Source organism: Callorhinus ursinus, unplaced genomic scaffold (genome assembly GCF_003265705.2).
Source record: "Callorhinus ursinus isolate GAN/ISIS: 27379988/994484 unplaced genomic scaffold, GSC_fseal_2.0 scaffold9, whole genome shotgun sequence".
Taxonomy (NCBI): domain Eukaryota; kingdom Metazoa; phylum Chordata; class Mammalia; order Carnivora; family Otariidae; genus Callorhinus; species Callorhinus ursinus.
In genome coordinates, this window is record NW_027397071.1 from 21,374,932 (window position 1) to 21,400,968 (window position 26,037).

The following is a 26,037-nucleotide window of genomic DNA, read 5'->3' on the forward strand; positions in this document are numbered from 1 at the left end:
AGAAAGAAAGAAAGAAAGAAAGAAAGAAAGAAAGAAAGAAAGAAAGATAGATAGATATGGGGCACCTGGGTGGCTCATTTGGTTAAGCAGCTGCCTTCGGCTCAGGTCATGATCCCAGGGTCCTGGGATGGAGTCCCACATCGGGCTCCCCGCTCAGCGGAGAGCCTGCTTCTCCCTCTCCCTCTGCCTGATGCTCCCCCTGCTTGTGTTCTCTCTTTCCCTCTCTCTCTCTGTCAAATAAATAAATAAAATCTTAAAAATAAAAAAAAAAACAGATACACTCAATGAACTTAGAAACTGTGCCTGGCACATGATAAGCATTCATAAATGTTAATTAATGTTATTATTGTCCCCTTAATCTTTGCACCCCTTTACTGTAGACGCTATTATTAGATCTATTTGGTCAACAAAGAAGCTGAGTCAAAATAGTCTAAGTGAGCTGGGGATCCAGGATTCAAGTATAGGTAGTCTTGCACTTGGTACAAAATTGGATTGAATTAGGTGATGCTGGAAGCCAGAGCCCACCACATCTTTTTTAACGTTTCGCCCACCCTTTCCAAAATGAACTGGCTTTATGACTGGCAAATTTCTTCAGCACTCTAAGTCACATTTCTATAACAGGGGAAATATTATTAATGCCTAATCAGGTGATAAGGATTTAATACAATGACCCAAAAATTTCTGTATCATAGAGCCTGACACATAGAAAGCCCTCAAAATATGCTAGCTACTGTAAGAAATATCAGTTGTAAAAGCCCTGAAGACTAGCAGTCATTTAGTGCCAAACTGCCTTTAGGGAAAAAAGTGCAACCAAGTTTAATTCTCAGTGCTTATCCAGAACATTTTCCTCATCCCGCGACATTGTCCAAGGACTTTTCTGTAGTAGCAGTCTGATAAGGGCCCTGGAAAGACACCTGGCCATGGGAAACAGTCTTTGTATCTTGCAATGCTGGACAATACCTGGGCTTTTTCTAAGGCTTACTTTTGCCTAGGTTTGATGATGAGCCAAGTGCCAGCTGGTCAAACAAGTGACTTTACCGGCCCTGGGGTATTCACTAGTGTAGACCTGGTGGCTGACATCATGGCACTGGGACACTGGTTGGAAAAGGAAAATCATTCAAGGTTAAACACAGGGTGAGAATGGCCAGTGATAAAGCAGCACAACTTCCATGGGGGCAAATTGTATTCTCTGAATCATTAGAACTCTTGTACTTTTCACACAGTGTCTAAAATGATGGTGGGATAATTGATTTTGCATTAGCGATTTTGAGCATAGTATGTAAGAAATATTACAAGCCTCCTCCCTAGTTGCTTGCCAAAGCAACCTTAAGAAACTGATAAGAAAATCTATTTTTTTAATTTTTTTTAAGATTTTATTTATTTATTTGACGGAGAGACACAGAGAGCGAGAGAGCACAAGCAGGGGGAGTGGGAGAAAGAGAAGCAAGCTCCCTACTGAGCAAGAAGCCCAATATAGGGCTCCATCCCAGGACCCAGGGACCATGACCTGAGCCGAAGGCAGCTGCTTAAAGACTGAGCCACCCAGGTGCCCCAGGAAAACCTATTTTTTTTAAAGCACCGTGAAGGCCCGTTATATCCCAGAAGCTGCAGAATAGGACTAGCCCCTCCTCATGGGTTGGAGGTGCTTGTCAACTCTGAGTTGTTGGCCATGTGACCCATCACGTACTCGCTGGATTTGTGAGGTCTGGGGCCAGAATACCCAAAACCTGGCTGGTGGGGGCGGATCTAAGTAAACACAAATTTGGCTAAAATAGAGTTCTGCTGTCTCTGTGTGACAAACAGTTCCCCCAGTGAGACCTTTGCAAGTTGTGAGAAATGGACACCCTGAGAGCCACTGTCTAGAATGATGGGAGCAGATGCAAGTCTCTGTCACCATGACTGAGGTTCCTCTCCTCTCTCAGAGTCACTTTGGCATTTGGGAGGCTTATGGAGTGGAAGCCACTACTGTCCAGCTTGTCACGTTTGCCCCTAAGATCCCAAATTTCCAAGCCACAAGTAGTCTCTGCAAGATGGGTGCTCGGAAGTGCCCTATATGAACGCTGTGCTAGAAGCACCTTGCTTGGGGTCCAGCCTTCCTTGGAGCATCTTCCCCTGTGGAGCCCAAAGCCCTTGTGATCCAAAGAAGGCCCCCCTCATCCCTGGCCTGATCTCTCACTTGACAGTCTCTTTTGCATTTTTTACAATAGGGCTAGGGGTGGGGGGTAGAGCCATCACAAGAATTGGAAAGTTGAAATTTTTCCTAAAGCCAGCCTCTGAAAACTTCTCATCTTAGGAGACTTGCCACCTCTAGGAGCAACCTATTCCATCATTGACCACCTGTGACAGTTTTTAAAGTTGAATCCCCGTCTTTTAGCCATTAGTCTCTGTTGAACCCTCAGCAGCACACTGACAACATCCAGCTTCAGAATGATGAAGAAAGTTCATCCAGAGTCCCGCAGAGTAATGACTGCTAACAGCACCACATTCGTGGGGTCCTGAGGCTGCACCTGGAGCTTGGCTAATCATTGACATTTGACAAGAAACACAGTGGCCCTGAGGAGTTGTCAAAGCTGGACGAATCCATCTTTTAAACAAGAATCCTTCAAAAAACGTGGAGCCCTTTGAGTTGTCATTTCTTTAGGCCAAACAACACCAGCTCCTTCAGGCATTTACTTTATGACCCAACTTTTAAGTTCTTTCACAACATTGTTTTCTTTCTTCTGAGCATGGTCACCATTCCCATCTCTCTCTTAAAATATAGGGCCCAGAACTGATCACAGAAATATGAAGATGACTATGTGGGAAATGTTGGACAGTGAGTCTTCATCTCCAAAGATAATTCAACAAAGGGAAATGGGCTGTAGGAAGATAGCAGACATTAGATTTGGATATAATGAAGGAGTTGTGAATTTATTTTTAATTCATTAAGCTTTAGGCCTGTATGCCTTCAAAATGCCAAGCTCTCTCTTCCTCCTACTACCTCTGTCTTTACTACACTAATGCCAACTAACTTTTCAATTTTAAAGGGGCATCTCTTCCAGGCAGACTTCCCTACCCCTTTAGTCAGGGTTGGGTGATCCTTCCAGACTCCCACCACACCCTGTGGATATCCCTATCAAAGCACTTTCTACCTGCTTTAGAATTGTCTGCTGAGCTGCCTTCTCTTCAACCTGATTGCTGGTGCCCAAGACACTGAATTATCAGACTGTAGCTTGCCTTTGTAACATTGCTTGGCACCAAGGAAGGGTGCAAAATTAGGTATTGATGGAAATGGATAAATCGAGTGATAAAACACTGGAAAGAAAACCTGTGGGACAACCAGGGAAGGCCTCCTGGCGTTCATCGAAGGCGTGAGAGCTGACAGGTACATGTCCCTTGGAATTCTCCTTCCATTCATTTACTCATCATTCACAAGGCATGAGGAGAGCTCTGCCCCAGGCATTCCATGTGGAGGGTGGAGTCACGTCTCTGGTAGCAGAGTCAGGAGACCAAACAGGAGTGAGAAACAAAACCTCCACCGACTTCTAGTCATCTGATAGAGACCTTCAGCAGCGGAAGCCCCTCTAGACTGGAATTTCTATGGTGGCCAAGGGATTTACAATGATGTGACTATAATAGAAACTGAAGAGGCAAGCGTGGAGGAGGTTTTCAGAGTATGGCTTTCAGGTTGTAGGAACAGGGGCCAGGAGGACAGTGTGGGGGATGGGGCTGGGCTTGCTCCTGAGCACCCTGGGCTCCCCTTCTGTGCTGTCTACACATGGCAGGGCAGAGACCACGCCCTGACGCTCAGGCAGATAGAGCCACAGGGCACCACCACAACCCCAGAAGCACTTTGACAGACACAGGGAATGAGGAGAGCGGTGATAAAGGAAACCAGAATTCTAGAGTCGAGGAAAAGTTAACCCACTGAAGGAACCATCTCAACTCATCTGCGAGGCTCTGTTTTCAGAGGTGACATCATTGACAGTGCTTCAAAGCAGAATGAGGCCAGATTTGCCAAGGGACATGTGTGGGCTTCCAAGCCTTCCAATCTCTCCTCAGCCACACCCAAAAATAAACTTCAGGAGGAAAATTTTACTTGGCAGAATTGGATATTTTTGTCTTGCTTACCTAAACCATCATAAGTGGTTTTGTTAAAATAACAAAAAAATGAATGTTGTTTCATGAGCAAGAACAGATATTGTTTAGAAATTCCAGTTAGGTAAATATCGTGGTTTTTTTTTTTTTTCCAGTTTCCTAAGGTCTTTTTTGTAAAAAGCAAGTAAACCAATTTGAGATAGGGCCCGAATGTTATTCAGTTCTGCTGGGGGCCTTTACTCTTGGCTGTGGCTGCAAAAGCAGATTCCCCGTAAAGGGGCCTGCGGGGGTGGCTGCCATTTACCCCCATGTTTTCATAAATGGAAGCAGCCAGGCAAAGAGCACAGCTGTCATCATTTCCCACACAGGCACCGGCGGCTTGGGAGCTAGCTACTTGAGCAAGGGCCAGTATGACAGGCAGGTTTCCTCGCATAGCAAATCTAAAATTTTATTAGCAACTATTTGGACTGTTCAGGCAGGTTCAGTGCCTTGTGTATGTATAAAAATAGGTCTGTTCACTCTTCCTGCATTTGCCCTGGCTATTTCTCCTTTCTAAAACTAACCTATCATGGGCGCCCACTGTTCCCTAATATTTGCAATGGTCAGTGATCAAAAGAAGAGTGGAGCTGACCAGATGTAAAATGAAAGATTCACCAGATAGACCAGAATGAAAGACTCACCTGGAGTGGAAATCTGACAGGTTTGTTTATTTAGTCTTTCTCCCACGTGCATCTTTGTGTTGCAGGTTCCAGTTGGAGTGGAAATGCCAGGTTGCTCGGAGAGAAGGTTGTCCTTGTAATGTGTCTTGGCCAATTGGAAATTGGCAGCACTTGTGCTCTCTTGAGAACATTTTCTTGCCAAGCTTCTAGGATATTTCCCAAGACCAAGTAGATTGGCCAATTGGACAACATTTCACTGAGCACACAAACTTTTCATAGTGCAATCCAGACTTTACAGAACTCTGAGTTGTTAGCAAAGTAGACGAAAATAATCAAGCGTCACTCCTCCCTACTCAGGTTCTTCCAAATGTCACCATCGTAGTCTCCCTAAAAGTGAGAAATAACACAAATTCGCTCTAAAGTAAGGCTAATTAAGAGAGACGCCTACACTTAGAGGAAAAACAAAAATGCAGATGAAACCACTTTTAACAGATTAGCCAAAAATTCAATTGTGGTTCTTATAAGAACTTAACCTTTTGTTCAGGATCAGTTATAACATCATTAACTTTATCCAAAGAAATATATTTATGCTGGGTACAGAATAGAAAAGGTCAGGCACGAGATTCCAAAACTTTAAAAGAGAAAGATATATCTCTAAATTACTAAGTGAATTCAACCTTTTGGAAAAACATTTTATATTCATTAAGAACCTTTTCACTATGGGGGGAAAATTACAAAATCCACCAATGGTGAGAATTATGTGAGGGTTTGGTTCACTTGAATTCCTCTAAAATTATGGTGTCGATTCATGTGTAATTAAAACACCCTTGAAAAATATCCTCCAGCCTGTGTTGGGGGTGGGTCATTAAATAAATTAGATTAATTATGATTTTACAAACGCAAAGGTAAATTAAATAAGGTATCAAAACCAAATCCAATCACAGCTGTTTGGAAGGATTTTTGGCTTAAAAACTTCACTTATCACCAAATAATATAATCAGGCAATTACCAAGTGACAACTGAGTGATGATGATAGCATCAAAGCAAAAGGGCAAGAGTCTTAAACTCCCAGAAAAGTCCCTCACGGTCAGATCACAATGTACCAAAGAGGATATTTTTTTTGCCTGATTTTGTCTGACTTTCTGGTCAGCAATAGGTAAGCAATAGCTTTTCAGCAAATGGTGTTTCGACCCACAATCAAAATCCGCGGGAGGCACAGTGCGCACAGGACCCAGGGCCTGTGATGATACTTTTAAGGGCCCAGGACAATGTTTTTATTTATTTCAGAAGCATAGGGGGAAAAAATAAACTTTTAGGTCAAAGAAAATGTTTTAATATATAATATGATTCATTCATCTAGAAACCATGGCAGTCATAAAATATAAGTTTTACTTTTAATTTTAATGAAGCCCACCAAGGCAGAGGCAGCTAGATCTCATGACTTGATTATGTGGCCCTGCATAGACCCCTCCCACAGGGCCACAAGGTGAGTAGCTGCCTGGTGAGGGGCAGGAGCTAGCTGGGTGTCAGAGGGAAGATGGAAGAAAGGGGAAGGGGGGTGGATTGGGGTGTGTTCATCAGGCCAAGGGGGTGTATGGTTGAGGTGGTAGGCCCCATAAAGAGCTCTGTTTCCCACAGGGTAGCAAAGCTGAGGTTATATGAATAATCTCAGCAGCTCTGCTTTCTTCACCACTGTATCCCAAGTTCAGAAATGACACCTGATTCATAATTGGTATTAGTATTTGAGAACATTTAAATGATTCCAGGGTGTGGTATGGAAACTACTGGCAGAAACAAGACAGAGCTATGTCCCTGTCATATAGTTCTTTACCCCATTTCTGTAACTACTAGCACCAGCCTGTACTGATTCCTCAGTGATATACTTACTTCTTTGATGTTCATCTATATCCATCCTTCCTCTCACTAAGAATAAATTCCCATCGAGACAGCATGGATCTCAGTTTGAGGCTTGGCTCCTTCACTAAACAGCACTATAACTTTGAGAGAGTTCTCTACCCTCCCTAAACCTCAGCTGCCTCCTGAATAACATGGATATCTCTTCCTACATCAGGCGGTCATGAGATAACAACGTGTGTCATGTGCTAAGCCCAATAAGTGTTACATGGTTAGGTTCTAAAGATATTACTTCCTTTTGTGTCAACTCTATGTCACGTAGCATAGAACCACACTCGGTAATAGTTTTTACTAATGCTCCTGAAATCTAACCCTAAATACTTGCAGTTAGCTCATTTTCCACACAACTCTTAACAAAAGGCATTGTTAAGTTCAAGCGTCAGGATCAACGGAAACCAGACAGCTGCTTGGTAACACAACTGAGAGCGGACCCCAAACATCACTGGAGGGATGATGAGATGGATGGACTATGTGGTTGGCAGATGTTCTGATAAGCTACTTGGAATGAGCGGTACGGAGACATAGGGAGGAGGTAAGAAGACCAAGAGGCCTCAGTAAGCTGCCTGCAGAGGTGGGTGGGTCCTCAGAGCCCGTGTTCTATGGGGATGCAAGTCTGGGGCCAGAGCTGGGCAGCAGAGGACAACTGAAAGCTGCCACCAAGGACACACCTTTTTCTCGGTCCTTCCACCATGAGTCCTCAGCCTGGCTGCCAAATAGATACAAAACACACACTTTAAAAAATTGATCTGGGGGCGCCTGGGTGTCACAGTCGGTTAAGCGGCTGCCTTCAGCTCAGGTCATGATCCCAGGGTCCTAGGATGGAGCCCCATGTCAGGGTCCCTGCTCTGCAGGAAGCCTGCTTTTCCCTCTCCCTCTGCTTGTGCTCTCTGTCTCTCTCTCTCTGACAAATAAATAAAATCTTTAAAAAAAATTGATTTGAAGGTGTGACAAATATTTGCTACCTGGGACCATCTCAGCCTAGACTCGGCTGAGGAGCAATGCATTACAACCCCTGCCACTTGCTCCTCTCATCACTTCTCCCCCAGCCATGTTTCCCTCAGTTTCACACAGATACTTATTTTCCTTTCTTCTGGTATCCCTCCTGAGCACCTTTTCTTCCTTCTTTAATTTTTTTCACCTTCAATAAATTCATTCAAGCACATTAATATGTTTGAGCATCTATTATTTAATAGTATATAATACTATGAGATACTTTGCTAGGCAGAAAAAAAGGGATGCTGTGTATTTTTTGTTAAATTTTACTTTATTCTTTTAATTTAACATTTAAAAAATTGAGACATAAATGACATAGAGCATTATATTAGTTTCAGGTGTACAATATAATGATTCAATTTATTTATATATTGTGAAATAATCACCACAATAAGTCTAGTTAACATCCATTGTCATCAAGGACAGATGCTCTGTATATTTGAAACAAGGTTTTAATCTTTTCCCTGACAAGATATTTAAGACCCTAACCTAAAAGCATGGAAGCCATCAATCCACTCTGTCTAATTCATTCACGCATTCATTTATATAAAAAAAAAATTATTGAACACTTCCTAAGTGCCAGGCAATGCTTTAGGCCATCCACATAGGGCACTGAATGAGACAAGTCTTGCGGAGGAGGAGATGGATACATATATAATGGCCAGTGGAGGTAAGTGCCAGGAAGAGAAGGGGAGCCGGGTCTAGGGACAAGAGTCACAAAGAGCTACTGTACACGGTGTGGAAAGGGCTGGGACAGGACAGGAATTTCCCTAATTACCACACTTTTCATTCTTTCTCACCAGTCTTCGCCTTTCTCCTCTGATATTCTTCCAGGATTCAAGTTGACTCAGTCTTTCATACCTTCCAAGGTGGTTTCCTCACTGGTTGGAAGAAGCACTGGCTCGATAACCTCCAGCTTTGGATAGCAGTGGCACAACAAGGCAAGGACTTAAGGGGACCTGTGGGCTCTGGACATGGCCAGAGTTGTCTTGGAAATACTGGGGAGGATAAAAATGTTTGACTCTAATGGGGTTTCCAGTGAGTATCATTGAGCTCGCAGCCCTTCGGAGCAAGAAGTAACAATTGAAGGGAAAAAACTGCTTAGAAGAGAAGCCGGTAATTATTGGCATTACTTTTTTTAAAGATTTTATTTATTTATTTGACAGAGAGAGTGAGAGACAGCGAGAGAGGGAACACGAGCAGGGGGAGTGGGAGAGGGAGAAGCAGGCTTCCCGCCGAGCAGGGAGCCCGATGCGGGGCTCGATCCCAGGACCCTGGGATCATGACCTGAGCTGAAGGCAGACGCTTAACGACTGAGCCGCCCAGGCGCCCCGGCATTAATTTTTTTAATAAATATTTATTCACCTAAAAATTAATAATGTTGAAAATTTCAAATGTTTTATAGCGATATAGTCATTAAGCTTCTCTGTCTGTTGTATTCTGAAGTATCAAGTGAGTGTTTCCTCCCATCTCTCCACATATCAGTGTAAATAGCATCCAGACATTAAATATTCATCAGCTTAAGTGTAAAACTTTCATTTAAAATTTTTAGTATTAAATTCTATCTCTTTAATCCAAACCATTGGTAGAAATATTCCTAAAATGGAGAGGGAAGAAAAAATTCTACCCAATGCTGAGGGTTTTGCAGATATAATACGGACTTGTTTTAACACATTGTAAATACAGGGGGGTCTTATGTTTTCAAATGGACATGATGCAGTTAAAATGCCACCTATCGGCTCCATAGGCTTTATATCTTCTAGCCCCATTCTCTGTTTAGACAAGGAATATTTCTACCAATTATAATAAGCAAATGGATTAATGTGATTTGGGGGCCTTATAAGTCACATCTTCGTTAGTTTTAAGTTCCTCCACTTGATGTATGAAATTGTGGTGAATTTATTCATTTCAGAAAGTGTTCCACAATTATGCTGTATCCATCTGAACCCTTTAAATTAAGTCAATTAAGTCCCACTTGCATTATTATTTCTGTTATAGACTGATGATTTAATTTTATCAATTTCTCTCCTAATGGCCAAATCATGCATGTACCAGTTACACTTAAAAATCACACGTTTCTCTTCCCTTGTTCTATCTTGAGCCTCTTCTTGGCCTTTCCCAGATGCTATTAACAATTACTTTTGAAAATACAGGAAATCTTCATCTCCATTCCAATAATATTGAATCTTTGGCAAGTTTATAAGTAATCTTTTTCTCCCTTGTATATATTCCAGATATTTAAGCCATAAATTAATTGGGTTTATTTTCACATTCTAGTCATTTTCATAAAAATCCTCTTCTTAATTTTTTTAAGATTTATTTATTTATTTATTTTAGAGACAGAGAGAGTGCATGAGTGGAGAGAGGGGCAGAGAGAGAGAATCCTCAAACAGGCTCCCCTCTGAGCGCAGAGCCCAATGTGGGGCTTGATTTCACAACCCTGAGCTCACGACCTGAGCTGAATCCAAGAGTTGGACGCTTAACCGACTGAGCCACCCAGGCGCCTCCATCTTCTTAATCTTTGTGATATAGAATTTGTACCTTAGAAGACAACCTTAATGCTCCCTGGCCCAGGCACTCCACTTACAGTAAAGACTTCTGAGTTATTTTGACTTAATAACAAAGCAAAATGGTGTGAAAAATTAAGTCAACATGTTATGTTATATGATCCCTTCTCTGAATAGCAGAAAATTCTAGAAAATATAGACATGATGCATCAAGCAGTAGCTGTTCCATTAGGACATGTCAGCTATTTTCCCAAGTCATTTAATTCTGTTTCACCTTCTCCTCCAGGTGTAAGTCTCTTTAATTCCTCCCCAGTGCCCCCCTCCTCCTTATTTTCCTTCCTCCATTGTTACACCTGACCTTCCTCTGTCATTTTTACTTCCAAACAGCAACTTCCGTTGGGTTCCCGAGGCCTGTACTCTGTGCCTTACTTTGGGCTGCCTCCCGACGTTTAGAATAATCTCCTACCCTGACACCCTCCATCTTCATCTTCAACTAGCTTCTGGAAACTCACTTCTGCTGGGAGCTGTATCCTGACGATTTTTCCTATCCAGCTGCATTCTCCAGACCCCTCCTGTGAATGCTGTCCTGGCCCAATCCAAGTGCCACCACTTTAGGAGAAAGACACTACGTGTTTCCATTTCTTCTAAAGTAGCATGTTTGATTCTAAAAATAATATCTCCCTTCAGTATAAGAATCCTGAACTCAGTGTCAGAGCCTTTCACCCAAACCATGGCCAGATCTGCCAAGTCAACTTCCATTGTTCCTTCAGGTATTTCTTTCCAGTTTTCTAGAAGTTCTAGGGCCAAAAGCCCCCAGAAGTTGAAAAGCAAGGATAGATATTTCTTATAATAAAAGGATAAGAAAATCCATTGCACACATTGTATGGGTCATTTTGTGCTAGCAGCGAAAGAGCTGACTCTTCTTAAGATATAAAAATGAAAAGATGGGTGATTTAATAAAAGTTCTGAGGCTTCACTGGTCTTATCTCCCATCCCTTTTATTTTCAGAGATATTTTGAAGGGAGTTCACACAATAGCAATAATCCATCATCAGTTTGGTGCTCTAAAGCTCAAGCTATCCAAAAGTTTTCCATTGGCATTTCATCTTTAAGAGGAGTAATTACTCCAGTTATTCTCCAAATTTCTGATCACTCTATAGTATGTGCACAAAGCCAAAAGTGGTATTTGGTATATGTGTGTGTATGTATATGTGTGTGTGTGTGTGTGTGTGTGTGTGTGTGTGTGTATATAGAGAGAGAGAGAGAGTGTTCCCAACATAATTTTCATTCCATTTACACTCAGGAAGAAAAAGGTCTCTATGTTTTCAGGGGTTGTCTATAGTATTTTGTTTTTATGGGAACATTAGAAAGAGGGAGCCAATTATGCAAGACTCCATTTAGTTTTGATTGCCTTACAATACAAGCTGCTGAGGTTTTATAGACTCCCACTAAAGAAAGAAAAAGACTTACCACCTAATTCCAGATATCTTGTGACTTATGAACCTTCAGACATAAAAGCATTGAGTCTCCAGGGCAAGAAAGAGCCTATAGTGGAAACAAGAAAATCAAGCCAATCAGTAATGAAGATCAAAACTAAAAATGTTCATTCCTGAATAAACTTTTTTTTTAAGTTTTACATTTGTCCTTTTTTATTTATTTGTTTTGAGTCTACTTACATCTGGTCAGAAGCTCCTTGTTCATTTCCAGTGGTTTTTCTAGCCCAGCTAACAATGAAGATACATTATTTACCAGGCAATAGTAGGACTCGATTTAAAAAAAAATAAAATAAATAATTATATGTTATTTATTAACTTAAACAAAGGTCACTTACTCAAATGCCTTCAGGAGCCAAACTGACAGCCTTTTGCATCACACAAGGGCAAGGCATCGTTCATTCACGCGGCACTCCACGTTAGTGCTAGGCTGGGATTCATAACCATGTGGAGCTGGGAAAAGCAGCCGTGCTACAGCAGGTAAGGTCAATGTGCAAAGCAGCCCTGGATGAAATGGTATGAAGCAGAGGCGCCTGCCATCACCTGGAGGGCACAGAACCCTGCAAACAAAGCAAATGCATGTCTGCAACTTGAATTTTGGCTCCCAGGTCACCAGTTTATGATATCATTCCAGAATTACTTTAAGGAAGTTTTATCGATGGAAAACTGAATTGTATCTCCTGTTATATTAGAATTATTACGTTTCAGTGTTATGTCTGCTTCGGGGGGACGTTTAAAATTCCTCTTTGATCACCTGATATAAGGAGAATTTTTAAATCCAAAGGCAGTACAGTAGTAAGGTCCATCCTATACCAAAAGCAGATGACTCGCTACTTAGATTTTCTATTATTATGGAAGCATAATCTCTTTGTTCCCACAGCAACACATAACAACAATGAAGATATTATTTAGCATAAAATCTCCAATGCTTCTTTGCATCTTCCTCCTGTCCGTCCCTACCCAGTGATTGTACAATGAAATGCAATCTTGCTCAATCTTTCTCAGTCTCAGGGAAGGCATGGCGCTTACCTACAAAAAGGTGATAGTTTGGAAAAGTAACATACATGTACGCAAAGGACTGTAATAAGAGGAATACGGAATTGCTACACGAGTTGTTTTTGAAATGTGGTAATGGGTACTATAGATAAAAGGGAGACATTCAGTGATATAAGAAAGGCATTTAAAATGGTCCTCGAAGACGGTCCAGGACAGAGTCATGTCAGGAAAGAGCTGACTGGCATTGGACTACACACAGCAATCATGTTAATGAGGCATGGAGGCTGGAACCTCTGTGAGCAGTTTGCAGCATGTAGCCAGATCACAGGGAACCTGTGGGCAAGTAGATGGGACGATGAAATTCTAAGAAAGATGGATTGAGCTCTTTCCTCACTGGCTGCTCCATCTCACACTCCATAGCTCTTTTTTCCTCTTCATCTCCTGCCCCCATTTAGATAATGGAGCCCAGGGCTCAGTCCTTGGACATCTTCCACTGTCCACTCATATCTTTTATGAGCTTACCCACTCTCGTGGCTTTAAGCATCACTCTTATTCCGATGACTCCCTGGTTTGTGTCTTCAGTGCATGTCCTGGACTCCACACTTGCATATCCAATTGCCCATAGACCATCTGTACCAAGAAGTCTAACAGGCATCACAATATTGAGTCCTAAAACTGCCTGGTGTTCTTTCTCAGGTCTACTCCTCCAACCTTCCCCTTCTACTTGATTTCCTTCCAGATGCTCAGGCCAAAAATCTTGGGGTCATCCTCGACTCCTCTTTTTCTCACACCCACGGACAATTAATAGAAAATCCTGTTGACTTTACTCTCAGAATACAACCAGAGTTTGACCACTCCTCATCACCTTCTCTGCTACACTCTAGACTGAGCCACATCATCTCTCACCTGGGTTCCAACATCCTCCTAACAGACATCCCAGCCTCTACCTTCCCCTCCTAAACATATGGGATTCTTAGTGCAGGAGCCACAGTGATTCTGTTAAAAGGCAAGGCAGATCATGTCTTTCTTTGATTTGCAATAGTGAAAAAGCCCTCCTCTGGCTCACAGGAGAGCCCCAAATTCCTCTAATGGCTGGGCAAGCTTTCATTCATTCAACTTCAGCCAATGTGGTCTCCTTGTTACTCTTGGTGTACCCCCTCACAGCCTTCGTGTCATCATTCAGTCCTCCTTGGAGGCTCTTCCTCTGGACATCCACAGCTCCTCGCTTTCTCATGACTTTTGCTTATAGGTCACCTGCCCACTGAAGCCTACCCTGGCCATCCTGTCAAGAATGGCATCCTCTTTGATTTCTTTTTCTTTTTTGCAAGTATCATATATATTTCATATATTTATCATGTTTATCCTCAGCCTCCCTCTTTGATGTAAGCTCCAAGAGGGCAGAGATGTTTGTGGGTTTTGTTCACCATTGTATCTCCAGCATCCAGGACAGTGCCTCTTATGCAATAGGAACTCAATAACTCTTTGGTGACTGAACCTTAAGTAGTTTTAGGCAATGAGAAACCACTGAAGATGTTTGAGTTGAGTCTGAAGAAAGGGAAATGAGCAACAAGTCTTTGCCGAAACCTTGCATTGTATCTGTGGGGTAGAAATGGCATTTCAGAGGCAAACTGTTCAAACACAAAATGTCAGAAAAAAGCCATGACTTCTTCCCCTACCCCATGGTAATTATATTTGTTTTCTCTGACTTGATAAGTTTATCAAGACAGTTTGTCGTTATGTAAAAAGTAAGGACATCGGAGTAAAAAAAAAACAAAGTTAAATTTCTTTTTTTTAATATTTTATTTATTAATTTGTCAGAGAGGGAGAGAGAGAGCACAAGCAGGGGGAGCGGCAGGCTTCCTGCTGAGTAGGGAGACTGATGTAGGACTCAATTCCAGGACCCTGGGACCATGACCTGAGCCGAAGGCAGATGCTTAACCAACTGAGCCACCCAGACATCCCCCAAAGTTAAATTTCCGATTCTAATAGTGTTGATTTCATCTATAAAATGGAGGTTATAATCAAATTTCTTTTTTATGGGTTATAAGGATTAATAATAATTATTAATGTGTATAAAAGATCTAGCAGATAGTAGGTATTTATAAAATCTTAGTTCCTTTGATTTAATAATTAATTAGAGCACAGCCAGCCTCTTTAACTTACTTGCCAATTTTTTCATACTCTATTCACTAAAATTCTTGCTAATGTTATGGGTAGAAATTATCAACCAACATTTGACTAACATGCTCAGCAATAAAATGTGCCTGCTATACGATTCCTTCTGCTATGTTTCATTAATTTTTCTATGATCCAAGCTTTCACACTGTGCACCCATCTCTGACTATCCTATCAACTCCCAACCTTTTTCAGTCCCCTGGAAAAAAAACTATTTTATCAAGTACTTTATTGAATTAAAAGTGCATTCATTTTTTAGTCTGTATTTCCTTCATAAAGAAAATTGATTTGAAAATTAAATTTAAGAACAAAAAAGATAGGGATTACCACATCCCACTCCAAATTGCCCATATAATTTTTGTATTAGGCAAAGTAGACCAACCCAGTGGTTCTCGAACTTTTTGGTCTCACGACCCCTTTACATTCTTAAAGATCATTAAGGACTCCCAAAGAGATTTTGTTTATGTGGGTAATATCTACTAATATTTGCCCTATGAGAAATTAAAACAGAGACATTTTTTAACGCAAAAATATGCAAAGACCCACTTTATTAGACATCAGAGCAATGACATCATCACACATAGCATGTAGGAAGCTCTGCTCTACGATCACGAAAGAGTGAAAGTGAAAAAGACAAACAGTATCTTAATATTATTATGAAAATTGTTTTAACCTGTCAAACCCTCTGAAAGGGCCTTAGGGAATACCTAGGGGCTCCTGAACCACACTTTGAGAACCACTTGCCTAATCTTTGGTTGGTAACACATCAACCCCAAATTCTCAATGACTTAACATAATGAATATTTATTTTTACTCACATAAAGCCCACTGTGGCCTGGACAGGTCATGTGCATCTTATAGCTATATGACCTGAAGATGTGGCTTCATCTCAGCAAGGGAAGGGGCCCCTAGCTGGCTCCTAACTATGCTGATCCAAAAGCACACATGTCACTTTTACACACAATTCATGTGCCAGAAGTAGTCACATAAATATTTGGTGACTGAATGTACAAAGAAGAACCTTAAGTGGGTTCAGGCAGTTAGAAACCCCTGAAGATATTTTAATTGAATCTGAAGAAAGGGTAATGAGCAACAAGTCTCTACTGAAACCTTGCATTGTATCTCTAAGATAGAAATGACCGCAACCCACTGCAAGGGAGGCTGACAAACTAGAAGTCCACTGTACTGATCTACTTTAAAACTTCTGCGTGAAATACCCTTCTCCAAATATAGCGTTTGGAATTAGCACATCTAAGTTCCATTCAGTCTGTTGAGCAGACCCTAGATTTAAGGCATTCAGCCAGATGGTGACCAGAGAAGGGAAAGACACATTCAGCGCAGGGATAAAGCTCACTAAGAAAATAAAGAAAGGAATGGATCCAGTTACAAAATCATCGCAATCTAGGATTTGTCTGATTTAGTGAGCCCTTACTATGTACAGGCTGGTGGTTGTATTTTTTTGTCTCATTTAACCCTCACAAAAACCTGATGTGTTATGCCATTATTTATGTCCATTTTTTAAAATATTTTATTTATTTATTTGAGAGAGAGAGAGAGAGCACATGAGCAGAGGGAGAAGCTGGCTCCCCACTGAGAAGGGAGCCCGATGCAGGACTTGATCCCAGGTGAGATTATGACCTGAGCCAAAGGCAGATGTTCAACTGACTGAGCCACCCAGGTGCCCATTTATGTCCATTTTTAAGATGGAAAAATTGAGACACAGAGAGATTTGAGTAATTTGTCCAGGGTCCTCTGGCTAACACAGGGTGAAGCTAGGACTTGAGTCCAGATCTGCTGGACATGAGACAGCACTTTAACCATGAGGGCTCACAGTACTGTCTCCCTCAGATATCTTTTCCTTGAGAAAATCCTGCATCATCATTAATGATGTTTCATCGGGTTAACTTTATCTCCCAAACGGGGTAAAGGACTTGTGACCTAACTGCTACAATCCAACAGCATCGATGTCACTTGGAAAATCAAAATACCAGTAATGGCTGTGCCTTTACTAAATCTCATTCACTACATTTTCACTGCTTCCCTTGAGAGGTCAAAGCATGGAATGTAAAGTGCATGGGGTACTGGGTTCTAGAACAATCTCTGCACGGGACAAGCCATGCCGCCTCTCCACGCACTGTTTTCCTCATTTTTAGAGATGAGGAAGAGTAGGAAGTGCAGAAATGTGAGAATCAGACAGACCTATGCTAGATCCCAGCAGTGCCACTCTTTCTGGGAGCTTGGCAAGGCATTTAAATTGCCAAGTTACCATTTCTTTATCTGTACAATGGAATCAATAATGAGGTCATTTAAACACTAATGTGAGATAATACATGGGAAGAAGCCTTGAAGGTACATGCACCAGGCTCATGTCTCCCAACCCTACCCATTTCACCCATTCCCTACTTGTGTGCTTCAAATAGCGTGCCAGCGTCTGATCCCATACAAAAACTGGGAGATTCCATTCTAGTTTTTTGTTCAAATTAATGCACCTGCAACCCCTCACCAGGGCATCCACCTTGGTAAATATAAGAAAGACCCATTCATAGACAACCATTATATAATATTAATGCTTCATTTCATAGAAAGTTTTTTTATACTTTTCAAACAAGTTGAAACACACATCAAGGCAGGTTTTTTCTAAGAAGAAAATGCACAAAATTTAGAATGTAGAGTTTCATTCTGATTTGCTTAGATTGTCCAGTTCCTTTATTGTGAAGCAAGTATAGAGCCCATATAATATGGTGTTTTACAAGAGGTAAAATGTTGAGCATTGGTGCAAACTTTTTGTAAAGCTTTTTGTTAATATGTGTCAAGAGCCTGAAGTTACTCCAGGAAGTTCTATCCTGAGTAAAGAAAGTAATCATAAATATGGAAAAGACTTTATATACAAAGATGTTCAACATGGGATTATTTAAAGTAGTTAAAGTGGTATAATCTAAATTCTCCAAAATTGGGAACTAGATATGCAAATGAGGATAAATTCCAAGTATGGTATTTTATGATGTATATGAAGATTTATGATGATACGGTATATAATTTAGGAACACACTTAGCTGCCAATAACAGAAAAACCCAACCAACAGTAGCTTTAACAAAAAGAGGTTTGTTCTTACATAATGAGAAGCCAGGGGGCCAGTGGCCGCTATTTTTAGCATAGCCGCTCAGTGATAACATCAGAACTCAGGCTCTTTGGGGTGGTGCAGTGTGTCACTGACAAGCCTTAGCTTTTTATCCTTGCTGCTCATAGTAGTAAGATGACTTCTGAGGTTTCGAGTATCACATCTGTTTTCAAGGCAGGGACCTGGGGAAAATGGTGGTATCAGAAATGTCTCCTCTTGTGCTTGTCTCTTTCACCAGGAAGTGAAACATCTTTCCCAGAAGACCCCATTTGTGGCTCACGGTCCAGCACTGTTTCTCATGGCCACCACTAGCTTTCAGGGAGATTGAGCCAGTGGTTGTTGACCTTCCCTCCTCTCTAGCAGAGGCAGGAATGGCAGAAGGAAGTAGTCATCAGCAGTATGCAGGGGAGGGACTGAAGGCGGGTGGGAGGGAGAACGCAGAATGGGAAGGAAGTTGAAGCAGCCATACTGAAACATGGCGGTGGGTTGGGGAGGATAACTTTACAATCTTGTCCCAGCCTCAGGGTCAATGTTCGATTTCTCCCAAGGGGGGGACTAGAGAGTAGACTGCCTCCAGGGAACCTTTAAATGGAAGCTGGACAGTGAAGCTGATGGAGGGCTATTTCTGTACCAAAAAGTTCTTTATTTTTACAGAATTTTCAGCTAGCTATCTCACTGTTTTGAATCTCTCCAATCTGTAAGGTATCCTGGAAGTGTGATGTGGTATAATACGATGGTTAGGACCAGGCATTGGAATCTGGCAGACAGGAACAAAACCTATGTCAGCCACTTACTCGCTGTGTGACCATGGGCAAGTTACATGTCTTCTCTGATCTTCAGTTTCCTCATCTTTAAAATGTAAAAATAACAACAATAACATAATCATTATTGTTGTTATTATTAGTTATTATAGTAATAACTACCTTCCTCTTTTATTCTGAGGATAAATATGACCAGGAATGTAAAGCACATAGCTACATGCTGCAAGTCAGCTGATCTTATTTGAGATAGATATTAATTTATCCAGTAAGACAGGAGACTAAGTAAGAGAGCAGACTAAGCAGAAGAAGAAATATTAGCAAAGGATGAAAACAAGTAAGAGAGCAGACTAAGCAGAAGAAGAGTATTAGCAAAGGATGATAATAATACATAACACTGCTGAGACTATGTCGGAAAGTGTTTTACTTGCATTACCTCGCTGAATTCCCACCACAAGTGGCGTGGTGGTACATTAGTCAGGTTAATAGAGGTTATGCTGTGGTAGAAATCACTCCCAAATCTCAGTGGCTTCGTAACTACAGAAGTTTATTTCTCACTCACGCAAAATCACGTGATGGGCATAGTCGCTAGTAGCAGCACTCCAAGCTGCTTTGATTGTTTGGGATCGTGCAGCCATGGTCACTGAGGCAGGGCATACTGACCATGTTTCTAGCTTCTGGGAACTTGATGTTTTAACAACTGCCTTACATGCATATGCTGGACATGCCTTGCTCTGGGCAACCCAGTGATATGACTGAGTCACCTTGCTTCCTCCTGTCTCTATTGTCACCTTCTCCCCGGGAAGGGTCCTTCTCCCAAGGGCATACTCTCAATTAAAAACCAACCAAACAACACCACAACCACCTCTTCCATTGGGCTCTCATACCCAGGACCACTGTCCACCTGCCCTAATCACTCCAGGGCCAGGAACCAGACAACTAGGGACAGCTCCTATGTGCTAGGATCTGCTGAAACAATTCAGACTAGCCAACCCTAGGCCTGCCTGCCCTGTCTCTTCATTCCTTCCTGTAGAAACTACAAAAAAAGCCCTTGTCCATAGTTCCTTCCTTTCCCTCTGCCTTGTGATGCACCCTGGGACTTCCTGTGTGACCCCTGCAAGGCACAGTGTTTGCCTCTTTCTCCTGGAGACCGGGAATAGTAAATTGTCTTTGCAATGGTGATCATTTCCTTATTGGTTGGCCTCAGTATACCTCAAATTTTCTGTTAATACACTATATTTTAAAACCCAGGGGAAGAAAGAACATGGAAAAACCACACTTTAGCCCTGGAATGCTTCCATCCAGACAAGTTCATGCCCATCCGCACAAGGATGAGGAGGTGCAGTCCTTCTGTGTGTGCAAAGAACACACGCTGTTCATACTGGTGAGCAGGGCTTACATCAATCACAGATGGATTTGTAGTCAACTTCAGAGTAACAAACAGTGAGCTTTTACCCAGCGGGGGACGGGGATGGAAACAGATACACATCTGACCCCCGGTCCTTAGAGACCCACATGTGAGCCAATGGGCAAGTTAGCTGGGCACTTATCATTTAGCCCTTTTGTTCGTTTTACCAAGAGTTTACCTTTGGTACCAAGGAAGCCCACCAAATCCACAGATTCTCCGTGACTTACTTTAATGAATTTTCATCACCATGTCAAAATAAAAATTTGGTATCTTTCCCTTTTCAAATTCCTAGGAACCTAATAGTCTTCCACGAGGTTTCAAAAATAATTGCCAGCTGGCTTGCCCTCCCTCCATTCTCTCCTATTGTGCTCTGCAGTGATTTTCCTCCCCTGGGCATTCTGAGACACACTGCTCCTCTGTGCTCTTTCCTCATTGACTGTTATTACCTTAAGTATTCTTCTTGCTATTACCTTTGTCACCAAGCCTGCTCCTAAGACAGGCCAGGCCTTCTGTCCTTTTTCTATAATTTCCTATTTGCTCTTTTTCCCTGTTAAGAAACCAATCCACACTTTCTTTTTGTCATCTTTTTTTCCCCCTTTCTTGAATATCTTCAACATGCTATTTTTCTCTTCTGTGACTTTTCCCCCTTTACTAACAGCGTCTATTCTATGGGCCTGCCCCCACCCACTTGGTCCACACCTGTCTTGCTTCCTTCTCTGCCACCGTAATTTCTCATGCATGCCTTTTCCATGGTCCACTTCCCATTCTGATGTCTTTTAAAACATCACCCTTGTCTCTACTTATGTTTCTGTTAGAAATTATTATAGCATTAAGTCATTAAAATCTGTATCACTTAGCTGTGTCATTTTACTGCCACCCTGTCAGAGACCTTTGGCTATAACAATATAATGGAATATTATTCTCATGCATACAGTGAAAAAGAGAGGGGCAAAGTGACAGGAAGAGAAAACAGAGACTGAACGTAAAAGTAAATTACAAAGGGTCTGCACAAAGCGAATGGAAGAATGAAACCATCAATCAATGAATTTTTTTCAACATAGATGGTCAATTCAAATTATTCTGGTAGGAAAAAAAATTCTGCAGGCCAGCTGGCTGGCAGAAAAACAAAAACTCTCCAACCCCTTGTCCCTCCTAATGTCATTTTCTTCCTAAATTATTTCTCAGTTTATCCTGGGTTTATTCATTTATGTAATACATATTTACTGTGTGCCGGGTGGAAATGAGACACATTCTCCATTTGCACATACCCCAGAAACTCTGGGGTTTGGTGCAGACCCCAGCTCTTGTAGGTATCCGCACAAGGAGGTTCAGAATTTTATTCAAATTAATTTCCAAAAATGATTTGTCATGAGATCTGCTGGACTGCAGGAACTGTATTTCTCAGTGGGCTCCAGGTACTTTCATCACAAATCAGAAGGTCTAAGTTGGTGGGGGCTTCTGGTCCTTCAGCCCCTTTGCAGCCTGGCCACGCCAGCCACTGTACACGACCTCACCGTGCTCCCTTCAGCAGTAGAAGGGGAATGGTTCAGCCCACATATGTGGAGTTTGTGGAAGACTTTCAGAGAGAGTGATAGGAGGAAAACAGAGAGGCCTGGAGAGTAACAGCTATAGTTTAGATGAAATGTGCTAAGGAAGGAAGCAGTGGAGAGAAAAGATGACTTTAACTGTTATTAAAAATACACGTTCAGGGCCCCTGGGTGGTGCAGCTGGTTGAGCATCCTACTCTTGGTTTCAGTTCAGTTCATGATCTCGGGGTTGTGAGATCAAGCCCCGCATTGGCTCCGTGCTCAGCAAGAAGTCTGCTTGAGATTCTCTCTCCCTTTCCCTCTGCCCCTCCCCCCCGTGAGCTTGCATGTGCGTGCTCTCTCGCTCTCTCTCTCAAATAAATAAATAAGTCTTAAAAAAAAATACACTTTCTTCTTTGTAATATCCGGGAAGGACTGAAAAGATTTGAAATATGCATAATTACTTCTGGTTTCTAGGTTGTGTTTCTTTGCATGAGACAACATAGACAGATTGGACCACATGGGGTTTCAGAATTTATTTGGATTACATTGGATTACCTATGACCTTAAGCAAGTCACTCACCTCCCTTAGAAAAAAAAAAACTTTCTAACCTGGAGGAATTGATGATGAGATGACACATGAAAACTCTGAAAAGTGATCATTTAATCCACAGACGGTAAAGAGGAACTGGAGGCTGATACTACAGCTCACATAGGTAGCTCTTCGGCAGGGCCGATGTGTTCTCTGGCCAGCCTCCATTTGGATTGCCTGGTGTCCATGCTGTGTAGGGTATTAAACATGTTTAATACCACCCTGGCTTCAGATGATTCTTACATATAGTTACCTGTTCAGGTAACTATCTAACCCTAGAGTCAAGGATTGTGGCGGAAAAACCATCTAAACAGAACCTTTTACATAATCATCACAATGAGACTGATTCCTGCTGGGAATTCTACATCTAACACAATGGGAATATTGACTAGTATGGTTATCATTTCTGGGAGTCACTGGAACTTCTGGTGTAGGGCAAGAAAGCCCACAGAACAGGCATTTGTTTGGAATAATTAGAGGAAGTTACATCTGGATCCAGGGACGTGGTCTCCAGGGAGTAGTCTCCTAAACCATTTACTCTGACACCCCCGTGGTAGAGAACTGAGTCTCAGTACTGAAGTGAGACCCCCCGCTGCATGACACCTGGATAAGTCTGATAGACCAACACACAAGGCTGAACTGAAGGCTATCGCGTGCCCTTAGCAATCAAAATGTCCTGAGAAAGGGTCAGCAACAAGCTAAGCAGCGCTGTGAATTTTAGCCTTTCTCACAAGAGAGCAGTATGATTTTTCATTCTTGTTTCATTCTGTTCTCGTTGAGAGCAGAAAATTTACCTGCCAGCACCCTTCCCCAACCTGCCTCTGTGTCTGTGCTCTTGATGTTTGCTTTGTGAAGAAACTGCTTAGGTGGCTCATGAGCCACGCTACCCAGGCTGAACAGCCACTGGAGAGAAAAGAGATGGATTCTACCCCCAACTGAGGACAGCATCTTGCTTTCAAGTTGACATTAAACTTCAAATTGTCCAGAGAGGCTTGAAGGCAAGTGCTTCCAGATCCCCATCGGCACCTTAAGTGGCCAGATGAGAACTCCTCAAAGGCACTCCTTCTAGCCAAGAGTGATCTTGGCTGCTTGAAGCAGGCATACACAGCCCTTACCATGGAACCAAGTCTTTCATATATCCCACCATTGTGATTCCCAACCCAGTAAAGGGGTTTCAGAGATCAAGGAACAAATCTCTCTCAGAATGTCCAAGTCAGGCTGGGGTTACTGCCACCTGCTTACAGGAACACAACAATCTGCCAGAATAAAAATCCCTGGGGAATGGTATCTTAGAAATAGGGATGGGGGCACTATCTCCAACTGTCAAAAATCAGAGCAAACAAATTGGCTCAATAAATGGCCAGAAAGTATCTGCCAGATTCAATGACTCATCTATCCAATTCATTCATTTATTCAACAAATATTTATAAAGCCTGATATTCGCTAAGTGCTTGGGATGCACCAATGAACATAATAAACAACAAGCATACTAATAGTAAGCAGCATAGTATGGTAAAAGTCTTAAGTACTATTCGAGGGAAAAAAAGCAGAGTAATACAAGATATGTGATTAGGAGGGCAGGCTGCAATATTAAATCGGAATAAATCAGGAGGGTTAAATCGGGAATAGGAAAAATGGTGAGATTGCTCTCTAAGCAACATCTCTCTTCCAAACATCTGTGGACAGGGGCTGTTTCCCCAGCATCCATCCATTCTCCTCTCAGTAACTTCCCTAGGTTTTACACTGATATCCATACCTCTGCCATATAGCCCTTCTGGCCCATGAAGGGAAAGTGCCTCAGGCCCAAGGACAATCAACGTAACCCTCTGTCCTGCCCAGGTATTGACTCAAGGGCGTGCCCTTGACCCAATCAGAACTATAGATCTAAAGAAGCTATTTCATAGCGGGTCCTAAAAAAGATATCTTCATTTCCTGGCTCTTGTATGGCAGCCCGATGTAATCTCAGTAACTGCCTCGGGCATTTTGCAGTGAAGCAGTGGAGCTAAGGACTGTATCAGCACACAGAGGTCAGAGTTAAGAAAATCCCCGAGGGCCAGACCTGGATCAAATCATGCCTCTGGATGCTTTGTTAGAATAAGCCGATGAACGATGAATGCGCTTTCCTATACAGACCAAAGTTAAGTTTTTTGTTACTTGCAACCCAAAGCATCTCAGCCCATAAACCAGACCAAGGGCTACTATGCACAGGAGACCCGCCTCATGAACACATGTGAAATGTCTTTCCTATCCTAAATTTAACCTTTCTGTATTAGAGCCACAATTTATAGACAAAAATCAACATTTTTTTTGTGAGTCACAGAGAAACGACTGCTTAAATCAGTAAAAGAGATACTTCCAAAAAACTAAAAATAGTAGAATATATTGCATTAGAAATGAAAGGTGCAGATGTTAAGGCAGGCTTAGGAGGATCAATTCTAAGGTAATTTAGGGGAAGGAAATGACAGACACTCTCGACCTCCAGCATTGTAAATTGTTTCTTGATTCCCTCTTAATGAAAATATCGCATTTTCTCATTTCTTTTCAGCAATATAGTCGATGGATTGTGGGGTTTTTTGCCCTTTTTTTGCTTTTACTTTTTGCATAGACTTGGTATTTTTGTTTTTAATAAAAGTGGAGGTGTTTCTGAGAATTTCTATTGCAACAGCAGGGCTTGAACTTCAGGACAGCTGAAAGGAAGAGTGTGTGCTGTTTCCATGGAAACCATAGCAGTATAATGTCAGGTACTAAGAGACATCAAGAATGAAGGGATAAAATCCCTGCATCATTTTAATAAACACGTCCTACTTACCGCTATTTAACCACATGTATTTAACCATACATACGCTGTCTCTTTTAATAGCCACTCTTCATAAATTTCTTTTGACCACATCTAACCTTTCTAAGTTGGTCCTGATTATGCTGCTAAGTAAATAAAGATGAAAAGAATGCCCTTCATTAGACTATTACAAATGCTTTATTATTCTGAAAACTCATTAGCCATATATATGTTTTAATTAGAAAATAGTACTACGGGGACTCAATAATAAGGGTTAACGGAAACCCACAAAGACAAACAGGTAAATTAAACAGGGCTGACATTTTGTCCTTAGTTCCTCATCTCATATTACACGCCCCATTCTGGGTTATTTGCAGTAGAAAAAAATAAATAAATGAAACAGTTATTACCCCAACCCCTCTCTTACTGATGCCTCTCCCCTCAAGTTTATGTTCCAAAAGTATCCTGTCTGGCAGCAAGAAAACTACCTCCAAGCCTCCAGTCTCCCAGGCAGCAAGGGATGTAGCCAAATGCTTACGAGCCCCACCCTGGGCCCTCTCCTGAGGCAACCTGGCGAAGTAAATGCCTGTCAACAGTTCTTTGCAGCTTCCTGGTCTTTGCTCTCCCCACCTCCCTCCAAACAAGGGGTCAGTTCTCAACTCTTCCCTCAAGGCCTGGCCTCCACACATCCATTAGCAATCAAGAAGGAAGGTTGAGAGAAGGGGGGAAGGCAGCAAGGAAGGAAAGTGGAGGGGCCAGGAGGGTGAGGAAGCTGGACAGCACCCTAAATCAACTCAAGGGAAGAAAGACTGAGGGTTTCTTCACTCTAACAAGGATGCTTCTAAGGGACACTGGTTGGGAGGAATGATTCGTATGTAGTCCTATACGGAATCCCTTCATTTGTTTCCCAAACTCAGGTAAGGGAAATCGTGCCAAATTTCAAATAAAATGAAGTGCAACTCCATTAGGGCCAGTGAACAGAACTCAGCGAACAAGCTCTGTCTACACCGTGTGGCCTAAGAAATGATAAACACTGCAGGGAAAA

The 26,037-nt window shown here is 41.9% G+C and overlaps 1 long non-coding RNA gene across 1 annotated transcript in view; it reads right to left on the minus strand.

The window, feature by feature from the left end:
* Positions 1-22,501, minus strand: part of LOC112824672 (uncharacterized) — a 45,367-nt gene extending 22,866 nt beyond the window's left edge. The window contains exons 1-4 of the long non-coding RNA XR_003208487.2: positions 22,237-22,501; positions 11,981-12,202; positions 11,620-11,694; positions 4,758-5,123 (exon numbers count right to left, since the gene is read on the minus strand). This is a non-coding gene — a long non-coding RNA (uncharacterized lncRNA). The remainder of the gene's footprint in view (positions 1-4,757; positions 5,124-11,619; positions 11,695-11,980; positions 12,203-22,236) is intronic.
* Positions 22,502-26,037: the final 3,536 nt, after the last annotated feature.